The sequence below is a fragment of the Mustelus asterias genome, chromosome 4 (genome assembly GCF_964213995.1).
Source record: "Mustelus asterias chromosome 4, sMusAst1.hap1.1, whole genome shotgun sequence".
In the NCBI taxonomy this organism is placed as follows: Eukaryota; Metazoa; Chordata; class Chondrichthyes; order Carcharhiniformes; family Triakidae; genus Mustelus; species Mustelus asterias.
In genome coordinates this window covers 113,963,422-113,988,521 of record NC_135804.1, presented here as the reverse complement: position 1 = coordinate 113,988,521, position 25,100 = coordinate 113,963,422, and the positions used below count along the sequence as shown (strand labels likewise).

Here is a 25,100-nt window from a genome sequence, read left to right as displayed (position 1 = left end):
AATAATATTTTTGAACACATAATTGCCTTGAGGAAAGCAGTATAAATCCTTAAATGCTTGTGGAAAAGTGTGTTGAGCTTTGTGCAACTGTCCCATGAACTTTGAAAGACAGAACATAAGAATCTCTAGGGATAGGAATCCGCCTTTTTTCCTAACAATGTCTAATTATGCAAAAGTTCAACCCTTTTCTAGTTTCAAAATAAATTTCCAAATGTAATTAATGGAATTCAAAAAATATATGCTTTTTTAAGTGGAAGGAAATGTTGTTTAAAGACTTGGAAGGTGCAAGAAGCATTAACTGTTAGTACAAATCCCCAGAAAAGTGCAAACTGTCCAGTGATCTGGTCTGGCTTCATCTAGAGAACACTATTTCAATGCTGGTCATCGCATGTCAAGGAAACTAGACAGATTCTGTAGTCAATAGTGGAGAGAACAATGATAGTGATTTTTTAAAAGTTTGATTTATTATTATCACATATATTAGTATAAGTGAAAAGTATTGTTCCTTATGTGCTTTACAGACAAAATATATCGTTCATAGAGTACATAGGGGAGAAGGAAAGCTGAGGGCACAGAATATAGTGTTGCAGTTACAGATAGGGTGTAGAGAAAGATCAGCTTAATATATGGTAGGGCCATTAATATTATTAGATAGTTTAAAGGAGTTAGAGTTAAGTTTTAAGAGCATAGAACGAGAGTAAAAGTTGGACTTTGATGGTGTGCTGGGGGCAACTTTCAAGAAGTCGCCTTGTTCCAGCACCATCTTTCTTTTTTTCACACTCAGAATGAAAGACAATGAGAAGCAGCTTTATAAACTAAAGCCATTCAGCCTCATAAGGAAATATCACAGTTGAAACGATGCATAACAGGATATAGAAGTAAATTACTATATCATTGGCATGGTAAAATGATATCAGCATTCTGGCCTGATCTTTAAATTAAGGTTTATGATCACAGGAAGATTGACAAAGCACCATTGGCTAGTCACAAGGTTGCTATCCATATCATCAAGATCCAATGTTTATTGAGTAATCAGAATAACAATTAGATCATTATTGTAGACTTATTTTTAAATTGCTTGTAAGCGCAATCGCATTAGAAAATGCTGAAAATAAGTGGAGGTTAACCAACAGAATTCTCTCAGAAGCCTTCCAGCCAGGTTCTTGTGTTTCTCTGGATAGTGATAGACACACCTTGCATTTCCAGCAGCATCTGTTTCTACTTTGGATCATAGTCAATTTTTCCTTATCCAAAAATTTCACAAATTTGCATCCTTAGATGTAAAAACAACTTTTTTGAGTTTAGTTTTAAAATACATGACATGAATGGAATCATTTTTGTTTGGGATGTGAGCATTGCTGGCAAAGCCAACAATATTATGCTCCCTGAATTACCTTTGAGAAGATGGTGATGAGCTGCCTTCTTGATCTGCTACGGTCTTTGCAGTGCAGGTATGCCCACAAAGAACAAAGAACAGTACAGCACAGGAAACAGGCCCTTCGGCCCTCCAAGCCTGTGCCGCTCCTTGGTCCAACTAGACCAATCGTTTGTATCCCTCCATTCCCAGGCTGCTCATGTGACTATCCAGGTAAGTCTTAAACGATGTCAGCGTGCCTGCCTCCACCACCCTACTTGGCAGCGCATTCCAGGCCCCCACCACCCTCTGTGTAAAAACATTGTTATTAGGGAGGGAGTTCAAGGATTTTGACCCAGTGACAGTGAAAGAGTGACAATATATTTCCAATTTGGCATCGTGTGTGACTTGGAGGAAACTTGCAGTTGGTGGTGTTCCCATGCATCTGCTGCCCTTGTCCTTCTTGGTGGTAGAGTTGTAGATTTTGAAGGTGCTGTTGAAGGAGATTTGATGAGTTGCTGTAGAACATCTTGTAACTGGTACACACTGCTGCCATTGTGCATCAGTGGTGGATGAAGTAACTGTTTAAGTTGGTGGAAGGGGTACCAATCAAACAAGCTGGATGGTTTTGAACTTCTTGAATGTGAACTTCACTTGCCCAGGCAAGTAGAGAGTATGCCAATACTCTCCTGACTTTTGCTGTAGATTGCTTTGAGGAGTCAGGAGGTCAGTTAGTTCTCTGCATCAAATTTGCTTTTGTAGCCACAGCATTAATATGGCTGGCCCAGTTCAGTTTCTGGTCAATAGTAACCACCAGGATGGTGATAGTGGGGAATTCAGTGATATTTATGTTGTTAAATGTCAAAGAGTGGTGGTTAGATTTTCCTTCATTGAAGATGGTCATCGCCTGGCACTTGTCTGGCATGAATGTTACATGCCATTTGTCAGCCCAAGGCTGACTGATGTCCAGGTCTTACTGCATACAGGCACAAACTTCTTCACTATCCAAAGAGTTGTAAATAGAACTGAATGCTGTCCAATCATCGGTTAACATCACGACCTTACAATGGATGAAGAAGCTAAAAATAGTTGGGTCGAACACAGCATCCTGAAAAATTTCTGCCATGATATGCTGGCACTGAGATGATTGATATCTAATAACCACAACCACCTTCCTTGCTGCTCCGTATGACTCTAGGTATTGGAGAGTTTACTGTCTGCTTCCTATTGATTTCAATTTTGTTTTGGCACCTTAAAGTCTCATTCAGATAAATACTACCTTGATGTCAAGGGCAGTGGCTCTCACCACACCTCTGGAATTCAGCTCACTGTCCAGGTTTAGTCCAAGGCTGTAGAGAGGTTTGAAGCAGATAGACGTTAGACTTGATTCAACGGTAGCACTACTGCCTGCAAGCCCCACTCCAGAGACCTGAGCATTTAAGTTAGACTCACATTGAAGTGTAGTACTGAAGGAGTGCTACATTTTTGTGAAGGAATTGTCTTCTGTATGAGATCCTATCAAAGGATTTGAAGCAAGATGGGCGAGTTTTTCACTTGGCTAGGTCAATATTTATCCAGTCACCAAAAGCACCAAGTCAGATGATTGGATGTTTTGTTTCATTGCTGTTTGTGGGATCTTGCTGTGTGCAGATTGCTTGTGTCTCCCTACGATATGACGATGATGATACTTAGACACTCCTTCATTGTCTATTTGGCGTTTTAGGACACCCTGAAGTTATGAACAGTGCTAAATGCAAGTTCTTTCTTTATAATTGCAAAGAAGCATTTAAAATGTTGACAACTATCATTTTCCACCCAATATTAAATATTAGCTATGTAAAAAGGCCAAAGATTTAAATCATCATAGGGAATTACAGACTTATCAAAAAATTGAAATTAATGGATCTGTTTGTAACTCCTGCATTATGGTTATAGATTATCCATATAGAAGATGGAGTCAGCTAATTTTATTGCACTGATCTGGAATCAGGTATTTGTTAAGGATTAACAAATGACCATCTCTTGAGAATTAAGGATATTAGAATAATGATAGAACATCTATCTGCTTATGAACAAAAACCACATGAGCTCACTTAGGGCAGTCAAGAAACTACATTTTTGGCCTCAGCACTTACAAATTTACATGTCCATCAAGGGACAAACAAGATTTTTGTGTCTTGTCGTAGCAACAATAGGGGCAGAATTTTTTGTAATCCATTCCTGCCAACGTTCACACGTCCACTGTTATTTCATGCTCAACTGAGCTCCAATTGGCAGTAGGCGGGACTTTGGTTCGCCATTGGATGGAAGTCCCACCTGGGAGAGCTGTTGGGCAATCAGATTGGGCGACAGCTCTCCAACCCATCCAGGCACAGTGCTGGAATGGCCAGAAGAGTTACTGCAGCACTCTGCCTAGAACTAACACCTGGGGCTGTTCTTCAGGTAAGTTCCAAGGGCCCCGGGGTGAGAGGTTAGAAGCTGTCCTTGGGAATTGGGAGGGGCAATCCCAGCATCTGGGGGTGGGCCAGGGAAGGAGCCCCCAGGTCCCAGAGGGATGGGTGCCCCAAATCAGGGGCCTTCAGAGAATGGCATCTCCCTCCCTTCCTCCACAAGATGGAGATTTATGCATTTCTCAGTGTCCCACCCTGCTCTGACTCGTGCCTGCCAGCCTACAAATTGAGGCTCGGCACTAAAAGGCCCTTAAGTAGCCATAAAATGGCAATTTAAGGGTCTTAATTGGGAAATGGGTGGGTTTTCTGCCCGAGGTCCTGCCTGGCTCACCGTGAAATTGCATCTGGGTCTGGATGGATGGGAACTCAGAGGGCATCCTTTCTATGCAATTACACACTTCCCCACCCCCATCTCAGAACCCACCTGGGAGTGCGTAAAGCTCTGCCCTTGGAAGCCGGGACAGCACGGCGGCAGAGTGGTTAGCACTGCTGCTTCACAGCCAAGGACCTGGGTTCAACTCCCGGCTTGGGTCACTGTCTGTGCGGAGTTTTCACTTTCTCCCCGTGTCTGCATGGGTTTCCTCCGGTGCTCCAGTTTCCTACCACAGTCAGAAAGACGTGCTGGTTAGATGCATTGGCCATGCTAAATTCTCCCTCAGTGTACCCAAACAGGCGTCAGAGTGTGGTGACTAGGGGATTTTCACAGTAAGTCATTGCAGTGTTAATATAAGCCTGCTTGTGATGAATAAATAAACTTTTAAAAACGTTTTATTTTGTCATCTGATATTGGCCTTGAGGTGCTTCATCAGCTGCTCTGCACTGTTGTTGGGTTTCATTTGAGGCTTTTCCTCGCATTTTCAACTGTTTCTCAGAGAGTCAACCATATTGCTGTGGTTCTGGAGGAACATGTAGACCAGACCAGGTAAGGATGACAGATTTCCTTCCCTCAAGGAAATTAATGAACCAGATGAGTTTTTCTGACAGTCAACAACGGTTTTATGATCGCCAGTAGATTCTTAATTCCAGAAATATTTTTTATTGAATTCAAATTCCACCATCTGCTGTAGCATGATTCGAACCCAGGTCCCCAGAGCATCATACTCCCCACCACTGCTGCTTATTACAAGGGAGAATTTGGCACTCAGCCAAATCTCCATTCATAGCAGTGGGACTGGAGAATCCTAGCTGCAAACCAGGTCGGAGAATCCTGGCTATTATTTCCCAAAATTCCTATGAAGCATTTGATGTCTATGCTGAAGTTTGCACGGTATAACTGGAAAATTCAATCCAGTTACTAATGATGTCGTATCATCAATGTGTTATTCAATTCGGCAAAGATAACTTATTGTACTTGTATAATAGACTGTCCCTATTGACTGAACAGTAACCAAGTACAGTTCTGTAGGGAGATAGATAAGAATGTATTAGAGAAGTGTAACCGTTAGCTGTATTGCTGGGACATTTTGGATTTGCATCCAATCAAAAATGGATGGAGAATGTAATATATAGAAAATATAAATTCAGGATGTAATTTGGTCAAGATGGATTCCAAACTCAAATACAACAGTAGAATTTTGTAACATTGTCACTTGTAGATCACACTTTATTCCTTCAAAATCCTTGTCTAATGACTTTCATCGCTTTAATTGACAGAGGGCTGTTACACTGACAAGAGCATCAGTCACAGAGAAGATATATGCTTTCAATTATTATTCTCCTAATCTTTCCTAATGTTTTTGATTATTTAGCTAAAGGCCCTTTAATTTTAGTACTTTCTGTCATTTGAAACAATCTCAAGCAACAGATTTCAAAATATTTCATAACCTATATCACTGCATTCAATTAATAATCACGGCTTATCAGCAACAATTTATCTTACACCTTTAATGTAATAAAGCATCCCGAGGGGCTTCACATGGGTGCTGTCAAATAGAATTTGACACTGAGCACATAAAGAGACATTAAGATGGGTAGCCAAAAGTTTGGTTGAAGAGATTTGTTCCTGGGAATGTCTTCAGGTAGGAACGAGAGATGGGGAGGTTTTGGAGGAGGAGGTCTGGAGCTTAGCACTCAGGCAATTGGAAGCATAGCCACAGCCACAAACGATGGGGATACGAAAACTCAGATGCCTAATAAGCCAGAAGGAACAGAGGATAGGTCTGAGGTTAATCGGCCTGGAAGGAGTTATAGGGAGAGGCAAGGCCATGGAGGAATCCAAAAACAAGAATGAGAATTTAAAAATTGGGGAATTGGAGTCAATTTACATCAGCAAGTAGAGGGGCGGTGAGTAAACAGAACTTGGTATGAGTTGGGATATGGGCAAAGGACAATTTACCTGAAAAATATGTTCATACATGTTTGATAAATAATTTTTTAAAAATATATGGACTTAAGAAATTCAAATAGCATATTTAGTCTGAGCATAACTGTGTGAAGAAGATGTCGCGATGTTATTGGCTACTGCCAGACTTTAATGGACATCTCCTTCACTGATGGCTATTTTGTCTTGTCACCGACATGCATTAGTGGAAAACAAGAGACACGGTAACCCAAGCATCCCCACTGCCCCAACACACACATCATGGGTTCGGTTTTGCATGCATGCTCAAAAGGGGAGATGCAGGTGATGCTAATCACAGTCACCTGTGCTTCCTCAGGGGGTTTTGACCCAGATTTAAACAGCATCGCCCCTCTCTCGAGTGGCCACCTCATGCCCTGGGGTAGTGAGTGAGTGCTGTGTGTCTTCGGGAGGGCCTAGGCTCAACTCATAGCATTTGCTTTACCGGCGGCAGCTGGCGGTACATGGCCAGATACACAGGCCACAGTGAACATTCTGACTCTAAAACCTAGCCACAATAGTTTATGATTTAACAGAGCACCGAGACACGGCACCCTAATTGGCCACCTCCAGGGAGATCCACCTGACAAGCACACCAGTGGTAATGCACCTCCTATCCCGGGCCTTGTTACTCACCAGAGCCAAAGAAGATGTGGATCTTTCCACACACAGGGAAAGCAGCCCAACCTGAACGAGTACGCCACTACACCAACTGACTTAATTAGCAAGTTTGTAGAAGACTGTGTGCCAAAGAAGGAAATCCATGTGCTTCCCAACCAGAAACCATGGATGAACAGGGATATCCACTGCTTGCGGAAGTCCAGGAATGAGGCGTTCAAGTCAGGCGACTCTGACTGATACAAGAAATCCAGATATGATCTACAGAGATCCATCTAAGATGCCAAAAGACAGTACCAGATCAAGCTAGAGTCCCAGGCTAGCCACACCAACCCCTGCCGACTATGGCAAGGTCTGCAAGACATACCAGGCTTCAAGGTGAAGACATGTAGAATCCCTGGCACCAAAGCATTCCTTCCCGCTGAGCACAACACATTCTATGCCTGCTTTGAGCAAGAGGTCAGTGAGAGCATGCCTTTTACCTCAGAAGCCTCGGCTGAACCTATCCGAGGTCACCATCGCAGACGCCAGAACAGCTTCTCAAAAGTCAACCCACGGAAAGTGACTGACCCAGATGGGGTACCCGCATAAGCATCCAGATCCTGCAAACCAGCCTCCCATCCACTGACTCTTTCTACACTTCCCGCTGCCTCAGAAAAGCAGCCAGCATAATCAAGGACCCCACGCACTGCAGGCATTCTCTCTTCTACCTTCTTGTGTCAGGAAAAAGATACAAAAGTCTGAGGTCACGCACCAATCAACTCAAGAACAGCTTCTTCCCTGCTGCAGTCAGGGAGCGTGTGTGTGTGTTTGTTTGCACGCCTGCCTGAGTGAGGGAGCATGTGTGTGTGTGTCTGTGTGTGTGTGTATGTGTATGCACCTGCCTGAGTGAGGGAGCGTGTGTGTGTGTGCGTGTGTGTGTGTGCTTGCCTGAGTGAGGGAGCATGTGTGTATGTGTATGCACCTGCCTGAGTGAGGGAGCTTGTGTGTGTGCACCTGCCTGAGTGAGGGAGTGTGTGTGTGTGTGTGTGTGTGTGTATGCACCTGCCTGAGTGAGGGAGCTTGTGTGCATGTGTGTGTGCGCGCCTGCCTGAGTGAGGGAGTGTGTGTGTGTGTGTGTGCGCCTGCCTGAGTGAGGGAGCATGTGTGTGTGTGTGCGCCTGCCTGAGTGAGGGAGTGTGTGTGTGTGTGTGTGTGTGTGCGCCTGCCTGAGTGAGGGAGCGTGTGTATGTGTGTGTGCACCTGCCTGAGTGAGGGAGTGTGTGTGTGTGTGTGCGCCTGCCTGAGTGAGGGAGCGTGTGTATGTGTGTGCGCCTGCCTGAGTGAGGGAGTGTGTATGTGTGTGTGTGCCTGCCTGAGTGAGGGAGCGTGTGTGTGTGTGTGCGCCTGCCTGAGTGAGGGAGCGTGTGTATGTGTGTGCGCCTGCCTGAGTGAGGGAGCGTGTGTGTGTGCACCTGCCTGAGTGAGGGAGTGTGTGTGTGTGTGTGTGTGTGTGTGCGCCTGCCTGAGTGAGGGAGCGTGTGTGTGTGCACCTGCCTGAGTGAGGGAGTGTGTGTGCGTGTGTGTGTGTGTGTGCGCCTGCCTGAGTGAGGGAGTGTGTGTGTGTGTGTGTGCGCCTGCCTGAGTGAGGGAGCGTGTGTATGTGTGTGTGCACCTGCCTGAGTGAGGGAGTGTGTCTGTGTGTGTGTGCACCTGCCTGAGTGAGGGAGTGTGTGTGTGTGTGTGTGCACCTGCCTGAGTGAGGGAGTGTGTGTGTGTGTGTGCACCTGCCTGAGTGAGGGAGTGTGTGTGTGTGTGTGCACCTGCCTGAGTGAGGGAGCGTGTGTATGTGTGTGTGCACCTGCCTGAGTGAGGGAGCGTGTGTATGTGTGTGTGCGCCTGCCTGAGTGAGGGAGCGTGTGTATGTGTGTGTGCGCCTGCCTGAGTGAGGGAGCGTGTGATAAAGAGATCCTGAGACTGGGCTCAACACTGAAACACACACCACACAAACACATACAGACACACACACAGACTGCTCATTGCAGGGACACATACATATGCGCACTTCCCCTCTCTTCCTCCTCCTCTGTCCCCAAAAACCCATTCACACACCGGACAGGTTGAGTAGGAAAATCTAGGCTGAAAGGCAACCAACGTCCGACCCCAACAATTATCCGAGGCCAGCTCAGAGAATGCACCATCAGTGTCAAACACAAAGTCAATACTCGTTAAACCCAGCTCCTCAGCTCAGCCCCTGTCCTCTCCCCCTTCCCTGCTGACCAAGATTTGGAGCCTAGCCTGTTTCTCTCCAACTCTACATATTAAGCGAAAAAGCACAAAAGGGCTTCATTAGTTAGTAGCTACTTGGCACTTCAAAGTAGCCATTTTCTTAATCACTTATTTAAAAAAAATATTCATTTTATTGCTTTGACATTATTGATTTCTTCATACCTTAACTTCTTTTTTGAAATTCATGTTTAATGATCCTCCAAACCTGATCTCAGGCAGTTGCTGCTGGGTTTCTTGGTGATGGGGAACGAGAGGTTCACAAATTTTCAAGGGCTGGCAGAAGGGGTTATTTTTGCTCTAAAAGGAACAAAAAGTGTTTGAAATGCTCAGCATGTATAACTGCATATGAACAGAAAGGAAGAGGTCAGTCATCCTTTGTCAGAACTACTGTGGATTGTGCACCTGAAGTATTGACTCTTGTTTCTCTTTACCACAGATGCTGCCTGGCCTGTTGAGTATTTCCAGCATTCTGTTTATATTTCAGTTTGCCAGCATCTGCAGTATTTTGCTCACCTATTGTAGATTCCGTGCTGGGCATTTGTAAGTGTGGTTAGTTTTAAGTTAAAATTATCCAATTTTCTGTTAACAAAGCCCGCTTGTATGGATAGAAATAGCACATTATGGCAAGTGAGTTTGTTGGTGCTAATTTATTGGAAGGTTTCGCCATTTTTAAACTTGGAAGTGAAACCAGGAGCCACGCACCAATAGCATATGTAAGTGTCAGTTCTTTGAATATGGGATTGTAGTTTGTGGTGCTTGAAATTCCAGTCTTGTGGACGTTACTGTCCAGATATTGCATAGAATCAGGTTTGAAAAAGAGGAGTTGGCTGCACAATATGAATGAACAAGTTGTCTGTATTTGTTTGACAGCAGTCTTTGTAAAGCGTATCAAACTGAAACCTGAGCTCTTGATGGGTTTTATAAATAGAGGCATAGAGTACAAAAACCAAAAGTTTTCGATGTACCTATATAAAATGATTTGACTTGACCCCAGTGTGACTATGGTTCCCATTTCTGGGCACTTGAAGTATGTGACAGATATATCATGTAGCTATACACAAGATGACATTGTAGGAAGAAAATAGGAATTAATTTGTTACTGATTTTCTGTAACTTTATCACTGGTTGAGGCTTGCATAATGGTTCAGTGACTAAACTGGAGCATGCATGTTCTAATACCTTGCTGAATATCTTGCCCTTGACATTTCTTGGAGGAAATAAATTAACCCAGTGCATTGTATGCATCGTTATTTGGAAGAAACACCATGTTGCTCTTTGAAAAAGGTTTGAATGGTGGCATAAATAAAGTTCAACATCATTCTAATTTGTTGCAAACATAAGTAGCAATGGTACTATGTGTTGTGTTAACTTTGCAGATGTTCAAACCCACTATCAAATGTGGAAAGTTATCCCCTCAGTTGTGAAAGTGTTTTCCTAAGAAAAGCTGCCAAAACAAAAATAAACCATGAGAATTTAACTGATTTATTTTGATTAGAACCCCTAAAGTGATTTTATGTCTAGCTTAAAGCTTTTTTATTAAACTGATCCAAAAATATAAGGGTTGATTCCCCTGCCAGGTGCTCTCAGAGACCTACACCTGGCTTTGACTAAGATCTCCACTGAGGAGAATGCGTCCCTATAATTGGAGGACAGGCAGTACAGTTCAGAATGATGCCCACCTGTGTTCAATTCTAAATTCTGAAAGACTTAAAAATACATATATTATTAAACTTAAATCTGTAAGAGGCCTGAATTCTGTCAAGCAGAATAGGATCAATTCAAATCTTACACAATCCTAGACAATAATTATGTGGATATCCTAGTAGCTTGTTTTGGAGACCCTTAAGTAGCTTAACAGATCTCTCTGCATGGGGTTAAACATGATGTGGAAATGTCGGCGTTGGACTGGGGTAAACACAGTAAGGAGTCTAACAACACCAGGTTTCCACTCCATCTGACAAAGGAGCAGAGCTCCGAAAGCTAGTGGCGTTTGCTGCCAAATAAACCTGTTGGACTTTAACCTGGTGTTGTTAGACTCCTTACTGGGGTTAAACACCCAGCTGATCAAAAATAAAGACCCATTTTGCTTCTTTTCAGTTTGTCTCTGCTGCCCTCTTTTCTGATGTGGAGATGCCGGATGTGCCGGATCATCGACACGGATGCCATCATCTCACGTGAGAACACCATCTACCAGGTACACAGTACTTACTCTTGCAACTCGGCCAACGTTGTCTACCTGATACGCTGCAGGAAAGGATGTCCCGAGGCATGGTACATTGGGGAAACCACGCAGACGCTACGACAACGGATGAATGAACACCGCTTGACAATCACCAGGCAAGACTGTTCTCTTCCTGTGGGGGAGCACTTCAGCAGTCACGGGCATTCAGCCTTGGATCTTCAGATAAGCGTTCTCCAAGGCGGCCTTCACGACACACGACAGCGCAGAGTCGCTGAGCAGAAACTGATAGCCAAGTTCCGCACACATGAGGACGGCCTAAACCGGGATGTTGGATTTATGTCACATTATCAGTAACCCCCACAGCTTTCCCCCTGATCTTGCAGAATCTTACTAGCTGTTCTGTCTGGAGACAATACACATCTCTTTAACCTGTGTTTAATGTTCCCTCCGCCCACATTATCTGTACCTTTCAGACCCGGCTGGCTGTAGAGATTTGCATTCTAATTAGTATTCTGTAACTTGATTTCTGTGTCTCTGTGCACTGTTGGAGAACAGATTTCCACTCCATCTGACGAAGGAGCAGCGCTCCGAAAGCTTATGGTATTTGCTACCAAATAAACCTGTTGGACTTTAACCTGGTGTTGTGAGACTTCTTACTGCCCTCTTTTCTCACAGGAAATGGGATTTCACCTTTGACCGTGTTAGAAGTTATATCAGAACTTATTTATGAAATGTGGACCCAGCAAACTGAGAAATCCATTTGCGTTGAAACCTTGCCCCCCAACATAAAGACGGCCAACTAAAATGTCACAATTCCAAGAGGAATTACTCCATAACAAAACCCTGATCAATTAATTGTGTCACAATAAGCACATGACTATAATAGTTTATAAATAGGTCCGTAGTAATCTTACTGAGGCCATCTTCCAGCACCATCACCCTTATTTACAATGTGCTCAAGGTGCCACTCAGCACCTCCAGAGTGCAGGTCAGCCCTGAAATCCTCCAACTGCCGGCCTGAGTGGAGCCAGCTGGTTTTAAGCCTGCCACTGCTCCTTCCCTATTGGGCAAGCCTCCACTCACCTGATAGGGGAATTTGTATTCTACGAGGCCCACAGGAAGATCCATTGACAATCCCCTGTGGCTATTGTATCATCGCTCCCCTTCAAGTCCATTTCTTCCCCAACACCCCGCCACGGGAGGGCCTTTTCTGTTACTTAGTTAGCGGCCTGTAGGTAGGACTGGATCAGGGGGTGTGAAGCGGATTGGAGACCTTTGTTTCCGAAGGGAGCGCTGTGAAGCCACTGACACTGGTTCTTCTTGAGATCTTGCTTCTTCTGTTGGGGTGCTGGTCTCTTCCGTCTCCATCTCGGAATCCGTATCCTCATCACTCAGAGGAGCAAGCGTAGGATTGATTTCTAGCCATGGCTCGATGCTGGCAGTGGTCATCCCCATGTCTGATAATGAGGCATGCAGTGACACAGGCTCCCTACTCCAGGTGTTGCCTGACAATTTTGCCTTCCACTTGGACCTTTTAAGCTCTGTCTTTTCTGTTATGATCCCAGGGACAGCTGAGGCCATCTCCAAAGTTTCTCGTGAGGACTGGGTCGCTGGTTTTGAACATTCTTTCTGTCCTTTCAGAATCATAGTCCTTCTTCTGGTTCTCATGTTGGGACTCCACCCTTCCCGCCAGGTTTGGGAACAATAAGCTTAATCTTGTCCAAAGCCTCCGTCCTATTAGCGATTCCAGTCATTGTGTGAGGGGTAGTCCGATAGTGGAATAAAAATCGCGCCAGTTTGGTCTTTATGAACACCTATAGGTTGCTTCTTCATGCCGATCTTAAAAGTCTGCCCCGCCCATTCAGCTAACCCATTCAATGACAGATGATAGGGTGCTATCCTAATGTGTTTGATTCCATTGGAAGGCATGAAGGTCTGAAACCTGGTGCTTGTAAAGCCAATGCCATTGTCAGAGAGCAGGACTTTAGGCATCCTGTGATTGCAAGAACATTGTTGTAGTTTCTCAGTGGTAGCATGAGAAGTGGTGGAGTCCATGCCATGTAGCTCTATCCATTTGGAGTGCATGTCAACTATAATTTAGAACATGGAACCTAAAAAAGGCCCAGCAAAGGCCCCGTGCATTCGCACCCAGCATCTACCAAGCCATTGGTAGGTGAGTATTGCGTACAGTTCTGGTCGCCGCATTATAGGAAGGATGTGGAAGTGTTGGAAAGGGTGCAGAGGAGATTTACCAGGATGTTGCCTGGTATGGTGGGAAAATCGAATGAGGGAAGGCTGAGGGGCTTGAGATTGTTTTCGTTAGAGAGAAGGTTAAGAGGTGACTTAATAGAGGCTTACAAGATGATCAGAGGATTAGATAGGGTGGATAGTGAGAGCCTTTTTCCTCGGATGGTGATGGCTAGCACGAGGGGACATAACTTTAAATTGAGGGGTGATAGATATAGGACAGATGTTAGAGGTAGGTTCTTAACTCAGAGAGTAGTAAGGGCATGGAATGCCCTGTCTGCAGCAGTAGTGGACTCGTCAACATTAAGAGCATTCAAATGGTTCTTGGATAAACATATGGATGATATTGGAAAAGTGTAGGTTAGATGAGCTTTAGATTGGTTTCACTGGTCAGCGCAACATCGAGGGCCGAAGGGCCTGTACTGCGCTGTAATGTTCTATGTTCTATGTCCTATTCCCATGGATGTAGGGAGGCTGAGGGGGATGGAGGTGGAGGGGTTCTTTTGGCATGACTTAAACTGTCTGACCAAGTCAGTTATGGGTATGTTGCACGTTGAATAGTGTTTAGATAAGAACTCTTCCTGTTGGGGAGCACTTCAGCGGTCACGGGCATTCGGCCTCAGATCTTCGGGTAAGCATTCTCCAAGGCGGCCTTCACAACACACGACAGCGCAGAGTCGCTGAGCAGAAACTGATAGCCAAGTTCCGCACATATGAGGACGGCCTCAACCGGGATCTTGGGTTCATGTCACACTATCTGTAACCCCCACAGCTTGTCTGGACTTGCAGAATCTCACTGGCTGTCCTGTCTGGAGACAATACACATCTCTTTAACCTGTGCTTAATGCTCCCTCCATTCACATTGTTTGTACCTTTAAGACTTGATTATCTGTAAAGACTGCATTCCAATCATTATTCTGTAAATTTAGTTTGTGTCTCTGTATGCCCTGTTTGTGAGCATTTCTCCACTCCACCTGACGAAGGGGCAGTGCTCCGAAAGCTAGTGGCATTTGCTACCAAATAAACCTGTTGGACTTTAACCTGGTGTTGTTAAGCTTCTTACTGTGTTTACCCCAATCCAATGCCGGCATCTCCACATCAGATCAACACATGCACAGTGGCCCGCTCAGCGCTTTGCTGCTGGCCTCTCCAGTGGGAATAGGCCCCATCCCAGCTTTTTAATTATATTTATGTTTGTGCACTCTGCAGTGTACAGAGTGTGGGAGATTCATTTTGAAAATCCTGTTGAAAAAACTGTGCTGAGGGACGTACTAAACTTGGAGCATCACTGCAAATGCTCAATGGGGAATGACCACTGTCTAAGGCCCTACCACCTGAATATACTTGAGGATTGGAAATGACGTAAACCGCACCACCACCACCCACCCCTGTCCCCACCTCCATGCTGTATGTATGAGGATGTTTAACACAAAATATAAATTTATATTAGAAATGTAATTTGTAATGTCAAATGTAATCAGGCGCCTCGTGTACTATATTGAAAGAAACTGATGTTTACTGCAATTTATGTCATGTAAATTTTCAGCTATTATGCGGTGTACAAATTTTATATTTTTGGCAAAAGAAAGGATTGGTAGAGCAGCAGTTGGATACATTCACAGTGATGTGGTTGGAGTGTTCTTCTGCAATGTATCACAGCAGACCAGAAAGAGCTTTGTTCTTGAAGTTCATTATATATTATAAACGACATAGATATTCTTATTACCAACACTGCATGGGAAAAGTGTTCCACTCTGCTCCAAGTACCAAACGCACCTTAAAACAATCTATAAAAGGAAGTGATATGCAATTGAAGTTCACCTCAGAATAGTCATGAAACGGACTGCAGTTGTCACAATTAAGGTTGACTCCAGATACCTTTATTCACATCCTCAAAACAAAGATTAATTCCTTTACTCAACCATTCATTGTATTTGGACTGAAGTGTTACTTTATGGTTATTTCAATCTGGGAAAAACTGGTTGCTTGAAATAATATGCCCTTTGTTATAATCCAGGTCAGAAACTCCAAGATATTTTATGAAGTCAACCTAGACCATAAGTTTCTTACTTTGCATTTGGCTAGGGTAAGCATAAGATATGGAATCACTTCAGGTATGGTCCAAATGACCCAATGGAAGCTTTTATCAAACAAATTTTAATTAAGAATACAGTTAACACATCGAAAGAAAATTAGCAATAACTTTTACCAATTACAAACAAGAAAAAAAAACAAATGATAATGTATAAACCTTAACTAAATGCATTGTTCCAACATAATAAACCTCCTAATAGATATATAACTGTGCAACGTTTAGCATAGAAAGCAAGAATGCTCATGTGATGCTGGATTTTCTAGCACCACAACGCCTGCTACGAATTAGTTCTTTGTTCGAGAATTGAAACTCTGGCTTCTCCGTTCTGGAAATTTCCAGCACCTCGAGGTAGAGACAATGCCATTGCTGACCTTTAGCTAGTGAACAACCAACAGCAAAATTTTCCCTCCAGAAATAAGAGAGATTGCTTCCAGTACGCAGTCCACACAGCTTCTAACTAAACAGCAGCCAGCAGAATTCCCAATACCAGGGAGAGAGGCACAGAAATACTTTTCAGTTGGGAGTCCCAACAGCTTCCCAGGGGGAGACAGCGATAGAGCCAAAGCCTGCTTGCAGCTTGAAAACCAGGACAGCCTCTTGTAAACTGCACTAAACTGAAAGTAAAAAAACTGTCCCACCTGACCTGTCAATCAATCTTCCCTCAACACTTCAAAAAGGGTCATAAAGTCCCAGCGAATGCATTAGGCCCAGATTAAAAATAAACAAAACCCCATTTAAACCATTTAAGCAGCAATAAAAGGACATCTAATCAGACAGCCAGGGCCAGATGAAAAGAACAAAACTGCTTATAACTGCAGAGAACATGATTTAAAAATACATTCCTTAAAGACACAGTAACATCACATATTTTGTCACTGAGATGTGCTCTGGCAGTAGTGTTGGATATCACCAGACAATGCTGATTGAAAATGACGCACAGACAGATAATAAGGCTTGAATGAAAAATGTGAGTCAAGCGTATCAAGAATAAATATGACAAAACTTTAAAGAAATGACAGACAGAGCTAGATTGCAATAATTTACTTCAATTGCTGTCTCTCTCAAAGTAATACTAGTTAAGAACTTGTGATAATTGCCTAAAATACATTTTCAAACATGAGTCATGCATGCTGAATGAAAAGTTTTTATATGGGAGATGAACAGCACAGTGCTCTCCAATAGCTCCCGGCATGTATACGTTGAGACGTAAACAGGCCAGCAAAGACTCCACGTTCTATCTCTTCATTTCCTTTCATCCAGGCTAGTACAACAAGATTAAATAGATTTCACTCTCAATTAATCAAAGCTAACTCAGTGTGAAACACTTCCCGCAGTGAATTACCCCTCAATCATGTTCAGTTTTCACAAGTAACAATCCGGCCTCTTGAGCACCAGACAAGCAATTCACATACCTTCAGGACATGGGCATAGTGAAAGACTTGCTTGCAGGACACCTGATGAGACAATTGCAAAGGCTACAGTTGGAAGTATAAGCAATAGATTGTAATCGATATTAATTATTTCTAACATCAGAATGTTCCGTGAGTCTCCCAGCATTTTCTTTAACTTTAAGAGGTCAGACAAGCCTCTTTCAAGCTGACACTGAGATATTGGAAAATCTGGTGTATTTGTCATCTTCCTTGCTACATAGAGAGAAAAACAGACAGCTATGCCCGAAAGAATTTACATTGCTGCAGGATTGGAAAAACTCAGCTTATATAAAAGCCAGAAGGATTCTAATAACTTGACGCAAGATATTGGGCCAAATTTTCTCATTCTACCGACTATGGGAATCATAGTGGGCGAGGGGTGGACCATGGAAAGGTCAGTTGACTTGGGGCCGGATTTTCCAGTTTTGGGGCAAGCACAGCCAGAAAATCCCACCCATAGTATCATAAAATTAACAATAATGATTGCTAAGTTGTAGAAAAGAAATATACTGGAGAAATTGTTTTATTGCAGCTATCATTGGTATTTATATGCAAAAATATTCAGAATATTTTTTGACCTCACAAAAGTCTTTGAGATTCAGCTTATGGAGAATCCTCCTTAAATTGGCTGTCCTCAGAAATATGTCACCATCACCCAGAGCCACGACAAGCAAGCCATAATTCTCACCAATGAAATCATCACAAATCCGATGTCACTGAAAACTGGAGTCGAACAAGACTGTCATTTCACCAACTTTTCTCCATTTTCCGACAATACTGGATCTCAACTCCAAATACAGTGGCACAGTGGTTAGCACCACTGCCTCACAGTGCCAGGGACCCGGGTTCGCTTCCCAGCTTGGGTCACTGTCTCTGCGGAGTCTGCACATTCTCCCCATGTCTGCGTGGGTTTCCTCCCACAGTCTGAAAGACGTGCTGGTTGGGTGCATTGGCCATGCTAAATTCTCCCTCAGTGTACCCGAACAGGCGCCGGAGTGTGGTGACTAGGGGATTTTCACAGTAACTTCATTGCGGTGTTAATGGAAGCCTACTTGTGACACTGGAAGGCAATCAGAGAAGATGCTTAAAAGACAAATGATAGGGAGAGAAATAATAATAATTCATGAAGAAGATGTCACAAGTTATATAATTGCAGATCAGAATTCCTCTGAGAGTGCTGTAAAGTTCATTGCAAAATTAGAAGAAGTAGAAAAGTATGTACAGTAGGCTAGCACAGTGACAGTGTGGTTAACAGTGTTGCCTCACAACGCCAGGGACACGGGTTCAATTCCAGTCTTGGGTGACTGTCTGTGTAGAATTTGTACATTCTTCCCGTGACTGTGTGAGTTTCTTCCAGATGCTCCGGTTTCTTCCCACACTCCCAAAGATGTACACGTTAGGTTGATTGGCCATGCTAAATTGTCCTTCGTGTCAGGGGGATTAGTAGGGTAAATATGTGGGGTTATGGGGATATAGAGAGCTTGGGCGAGATTGTTGTGAGAGCAGGCTTGATGGGCCGAATGGCCTCCTGCACTGAAGGAATTCTGTGATAAGAACATGGAACAAAGCACTGAAATGCAATTTATTGAGAAAAGTTATGCCAAGTAGGAAAGAATATTTTAAAAATTAGCGATTTTAAAAAGAAAAATTAAAAGCTAGTTAATCTATTGGGGGAAGTAATTCGATAATATTTACTGCAGTGAAACTTCAAAAATGTTAGCATATATCTGTTGGTTTACCTCAGACTGTCAGTGAACCAAGAATATATTTTTAAAAATATTATCACAGAAAATTTGAACACGCATCTCCGAATACTGCAAATGAAGGGCACTAGGAGAATGAATGGTCACACAGAAAGTAATGAGTCAAACATAAAGTCCAAGAAACCTTGTGTAAGGGATAAAGTAACAGTGATAAACACATGCACGAGAATGTTGTAGAGCTATGTTGTAAATCTCATTTTCCCAAAGAAAATGCTCATTTGAAATTGAAACTCTGCATCAGCCACTTCACAAATTGACTATTTATTTTCATTAATAAAGCCCGTGTCAGAAGTACAGCAAATTATGGGCAAAGTAATCCATTCAACCATTCGTAGCTGATAAATCATCTACAGGGTTCTTTTGAATTAACTGTACTGAACAGTATTATTCAGGTGTCAGCCTGCTGGATCCCAAGGTAAAACTGATGAACTCCACAAATAGGCCAACAAGGAGATGAATCAATGTAGTCCATTAATTTACTGAATATGGATTATTGAGCTCAAGTAGCAGGTAGAATTCTTAAATGAATCGTTTGCATTAACTAAGATTTTTGTAACCAGAATTGCTTCCACTGCAAATGTACCAGCACTAATGTGTGACACATTTAGGCAGATTTATTGGCTTTAAAATTGCAGATGAAATGATTTCCTACCAGCGCTGTTCCAAACTGAAAGAATAGCAATTAACATCAGCACGTAGCATTTCCCCACTTCTTCATTGTATGTATACTATGATAGGTTCATTATAATATCTGCTTTAAGACCCAATCTGGAATTTGGCATAGCTGTAAAAAGGACATTACAAACTAAACATTTATATCTTTGACTTCATGTAATTTAAAATATTAAGCAAAATTACATTTAAAATGGAGATTTATTTGAAATTTACTGAATTCAGATTGAGGAATTGAAGATAAGCTTTCGGAACAGTCAGGGTCCATAAATTAGGTAAAATAAAAGTGTTTTTAGTGAAGGAACATGAAAGTAACAAATGAAAATGAAGGACTCAAGGAGACCAGCTGATCAGTCACACCGATCCCATGCTGCCACATGGTATAATTTATGCACACTGTGCCCACTACCTGCCCCTTTTTTACCAACAACAATGTCCTGAGGGGCTTAACAATTAAATGAATGAAATTCAGGATCACAATCTCAGTGTCACAACAATAAATGCTGTGGAAAATGGAAAAGTAGTTTCAATGTTCCTTTGAGACTGGACGATTCAGGATCATTTTTCGAACAGTGCAAAGGCAGTGCTATGACCCAATTGAATAAGTGTTCATATCAAATTCCTTTAGTAACTTTTTAAAAATCAACTGGAATATAGATAAAGCATTTCCAATGTTTCCATATTGTCATTGTGTTTGATTCTGATGCTGGATCCTCGCAGTGGAAGCATGTTTCATGCTGCAACATTGGTATTCCTCCTCACAACTTAGAAAAAAACCTCAGAAAAAGATCTGAAATTTACTCTTGAGGTTTAAATTATATTTATCAGGCATGAAACCTTCATTTTTTTGTTGTCTTCATTTGGACCCTTCAAGCAAACTAGTTTTTCTGTAACTCATTTTATCTTAATTATTCCCCTTCACCTCTCGGTGCTATTGATTCTTTGCTAGGATGTGCTGTTATGGGTTCACTAAGGCTGGGTGAGAGACCATTGCACCATGGGGCAAATACAATCAAGACAGATCCAGTCCACATTCAACATTCTCACATGCATGCATTCTACATCAGGTAGATTACTGGATATGTAGTCAGGAGATGAAGAGCTGGTTAATGTTTTCCTCATACCCCAGAGGTACTGAGAGGTCATTTGTACTTCCTTAAATAGCATCCCTGACTGAGGTCAGCTTATTGAACACAGAAACCTGGGGTTTTCCTCTATGGCTCAGCTACTTCCTGAATATTGAGCCATGCAGAAAGCCTAATGAGTCTATATGGTCCTGTAAAACAGCACTAAAAGAAAACAGATTATCAGGTCATTATTACATTGCTACTATTTGGAGTTTGTTGTGCATTAATTGTCTGCCATGTTTCCGACATTGTCTACACTTCAAATATATTTAATTAGCTGTTAGGCATTTTGGGATATCCTGAAGTTGTGAAAGGTGCTGTACAATTGGAGTCTTTCTTTGTCTTACGAGATCTTTTTAAAAAAATGTTTGTTTTAACGGGCAGGGTTATTCCGCCAATAGCAACCCCTCCCCTGCCGCAGGTTCCCTGGCAGCGGAGGGCGCGAACAATGGGGAAACCTCGTTGACAGCGGCGGGACCAGAAGATACTGCCACCCAGCCAATGGTGGGCTGCCTCTGCTGTCGCAAAGCATGCCACAGGGTGGTGGGGGGGAGAGGGCAGAAGCAGAAAATCCCATCAAAAGTATTACAATTGTTGCATACTTTCAAATCTTATGGCAAAATCAAAATGAAGGTCATGTAAAACGTTGCTTGACAGTTGAATGCTAGAAGATTGAATTTATCCAGTCAACAAATCTGCATTTCAGTGTCAATCTCAGATAATACTTTGGTGTCTTTAAAAGGAGCATGATTCCTGCTTGTTCAACTTGACGGAGTGTTACAGCATTCAGTATAGTCCAACACTCCACAGCGTTAACACCCTTTGTGAAAAACAAGGCTACCATTTTAAACTTGATGACGAAACCAAGTGTCCGTGCCCCTATCAAATCTTTTCATTAATTTTAAATTAACCAAGCTTATCTCATTTAATGCAGACAAAGCTACAGGAAGCTTCTTCCATCACGCCACAATGTCATCAGAATTTTATCTTGTTATAGTTCTAATGCCAAGCATTATTTCCAATTCGGTTTCAGATTGAACATGACAATGAGCTCTTACTGAATTATATCATCTCAATTAACTGGAAGCAGCAGGAAATTAAGTTTAATATTTGGCTGATTGAATGGTTGGGAAAGTAAAATAATCTGCTGAATGAATTTTGTGACGGCCAATTGTTGTTGGGGCTGCTGTGTTAATGAAATTTTGCTGAAGAAAAAGCTATATCGTGAAATAGCAGAGTACTCAGAATACTAATATTGAGTGTACATTTTGAAGTGCAGCATCAATAATAACCATCCATAATGAAGACCCAGGAAGAATAAAATTAGGAAATTTTCTAATCTGATTTCCTCATGCCTTGCTTCATAATGGATCTTTATTGATCTCCAATATGGAAAAGATTTATCGTTTAGGGTGTAAGGGTGCATTCTTGATGGGGAGTGTGTGAACTTATAATCATTTTAGCCCCAATTTATGTCGTATGATTGACATTAACCAACTCAAACATAACTATACTTATCACTTCTTTCACTTCCGCAGTGATACTTGAAAATGTTGCCTTTTGCTCATTTGATAACAACAGGACTGACGCCAAATGATTTTTCTTGGTTCAATCTGCATATGTCTGCCCAAGCTGATCAGGATTGGTATTTAATAAGGCTTTATTGAGGAAGAAAATCTTTAACTCCCTTAATTTCTTGGTGAATGCATTTTCAGAGTATCACTCATATATGAATCTCTCAGTGCAGTCGAAGAGGCAGAATGAGCAGCCAGGCATGCAGAACCAAAACAGAAAGAAAAGAAGTTTATAAAGTGTACTGATATAGTGCCTCTTATGGCCTCAGGAAATCTCAAACCTAACTCATGAAGATCAGAAGGGGCAGTTAACTAGTCACACTACATGACTAGTGTAGTAGAAATCACCACTGCCCTCAGCTTATTGAATTCTAGAATTTACTGCATCAAGATATTATGCATGAATTGATGGTTTTTCACATGAACCTTCCAGGCTAATCTCACACTTTTACTTGCCGTATGTTTGAAGAATATTTACATGTGTAGAGGACTCGGCAAAGAGGTTGTGCCACAGAAAACTGGGATGATAATGGTGGATAACAGCCACCAAGACCAGATCTGCTGCTGCAGCCAGGGAAATAGGCAAGTGATCTCTATCATTGGTTACTATTGCATTATACTGCCATAATTTTGAAAACATTCTCTGAAGCACATTATAAGTCACCCCTTTCCTAGGGAGTTCAGAGATCAGAAGTGTTTCTCTAACAAATAACTCCATATGCAATGAAGCCGCAATCTTTTGAAAATTCATTCTTGGGATGTGGGCATTGCTGGCTAGGCCAGTATTTATTACTCATCCCTGATTGCCTTGAGAAGGTGGTGTTGAGCTGCCTTCTTGAACCACTGCAGTCCAACTGGTCCCGGTACACTCACTATTAGGAAAGAAGTTCCAGGATTTTGGCCCAGTGACACTGAAGGAACGGTGATGTATTTCCAAGTCTGGATGGTGGGTTGTTTGGAGCACAAAGTAAAGTAAAGTTATTAGTCACAAGTAAGGCTTACATTAATACCACAATGAAGTTACTGTGAAATTCCCCTAGGCGCGACACTATGGCACCTGTTTGGGTCAATGCACCCAACCGCACGTCTTTCAGACTGTGGGAGGAAACCAGAGTACCTGAAGGAAACTCACGCAGACACTTGGAGAACATATAACTCCACACAGACAGTGACCCAAGCGGGAATCAAACCCAGGTCCCTGGCACTGCAGTGCTAACCACTGTGCCATCTTTCAGCTGCTGGTATTCCCATATGTCTGCTACTTTTGTTACAATCCCAGTTGGTGTTATAGCAATGTAAGATCCAGAATGGAAACCTAGCTCAAAAGACTGTAACTTTTCCCCTTCTTTTATAACATGTGCAGGAACAGAGTCACGGGACCGTTAAATAGTTTTAACAACAAGAACATTTTTTTCAACATGAAAAAATTGGATTATGATACAATTCTCCTTTACTCCCCCCTTCGCTTTACAAATACACAGATTAACATGGATTATAAAGTATGGGCAGGATCTTGAACCTGAACTCTCTGTGCGCGAGATCGCCAATGAGGGCTCAAATTTGGGTGAAAAGCAGAAATTTCAAATCTCGCCAGCAAGATGGCGATCAGCGATCTTCCCCACCCTTCGCCGGAAATGCAATCAGGTTCATGCCTGTAATGGACAAGAACTTGATTTTAATTCATTTCCACGAATTTAAATATCATTATACAACCCCCTCGCCAAATTATCCCCCTCACTAAATTTTCATACCTAAACATAAACCTGTCAAGGGATTCCCTCCAGAGGCACAAAGGTCAGTATAGCCCCCGTGGGGGAGGGACGTGGCCAACCAGTGCACTGGCAATGTCCCCTTGCACTGTCTCCTTGCACAGGTTGGTACTGCCAGGTTGGCACTGCAGTGTCAACCTGGCAGGTGGTGGAGGGAACGGACTCTGAGGAGGATGGGAATGCAGGGAAGAGGTGGGGAAGGGGATGTGAGGGATGGGGATGCTGGTGACGATTAGGGAGCGGGGGATGCTCGGGATGATCAAGGGAGAATTTATTCTTCGTTGTGATCAGAGCAGCCTTTAAAAAGGGCATTCCGATCTCAGCAGAGCTGGTTTCCTGCTCTAAGAGTCCTCAACCCACCAGAGTGATGGCACAAACCTCGTCCATTCTTTTTTATAGATGTTAAAGTGACAATATCATAGAATCATAGAAACCCTACAGTACAGAAAGAGGCCATTCGGCCCATCGAGTCTGCACCGACCACAATCCCACCCAGGCCCTACCCCCGTATCCCTACATATTTTACCCACTAATCCCTCTAATCTACGCATCCCAGGACACTAAGGGGTAATTTTACCATGGCCAATCAACCTACCCGCACATCTTTGGACTGTGGGAGGAAACCGGAGCACCCGGAGGAAACCCACGCAGACACGAGGAGAATGTGCAAACTCCACACAGACAGTGACCCGAGCCGGGAATCGAACCCAGGTCCCTGGAGCTGTGAAGCAGCAGTGCTAACCACTGTGCCACCGGTATCTGGAGATAATACAGAGCAGTTTAAGCTGGAGAGCTTCACGCCAGTTTTCTCACCATGAATGACACTTTCCCAATTCTGCTAAGATTGCCCCCTATATCCTAAGCTACAACAGTCTCAGTAACACAATGACCCTTTAACCACACAAGATGCTGCAGTCAAATACATTCTCTGCTTTGAACCTCAAATGAATGCCTATGGACTTCTCCTCCGAATCCGCCCCCCAAAAAAATAATTACCACAGGAGAGTTTCCAAACTCCACTCTCAAAAAGCACACCTTAAAATATTATTTCACAATAATGCTTTATAAGTATTCTGAAATCCAGTCCAGGTTTTCCAAATTTTAAACAAAGCTTCTGTTCCATTTTTAACAGTAGATCTAGTATCCAGGTTTTACAGCACTATCTTTAGGATTTCTTTGTTTTGACTGCTGAAAAAACTGCTTTAATTATTTT

General features: G+C 42.7%; 1 protein-coding gene across 3 annotated transcripts in view; it reads right to left on the bottom strand.

The window, feature by feature from the left end:
- The window catches only part of LOC144492962 (kelch-like protein 4), a 158,774-nt gene that overhangs the window by 116,346 nt on the left and 17,328 nt on the right, over positions 1-25,100 (bottom strand). Inside the window, exon 1 of one of the 3 annotated variants that reach the window (XM_078211673.1) lies at positions 9,191-9,265. The exons of the other annotated variants lie outside the window; for them this stretch is intronic. The gene's annotated coding sequence lies outside the window, so the exon portion shown is untranslated. Of the gene's footprint in view, positions 1-9,190; positions 9,266-25,100 lie in introns of those variants that run through there. 3 annotated transcript variants of the gene reach the window in all.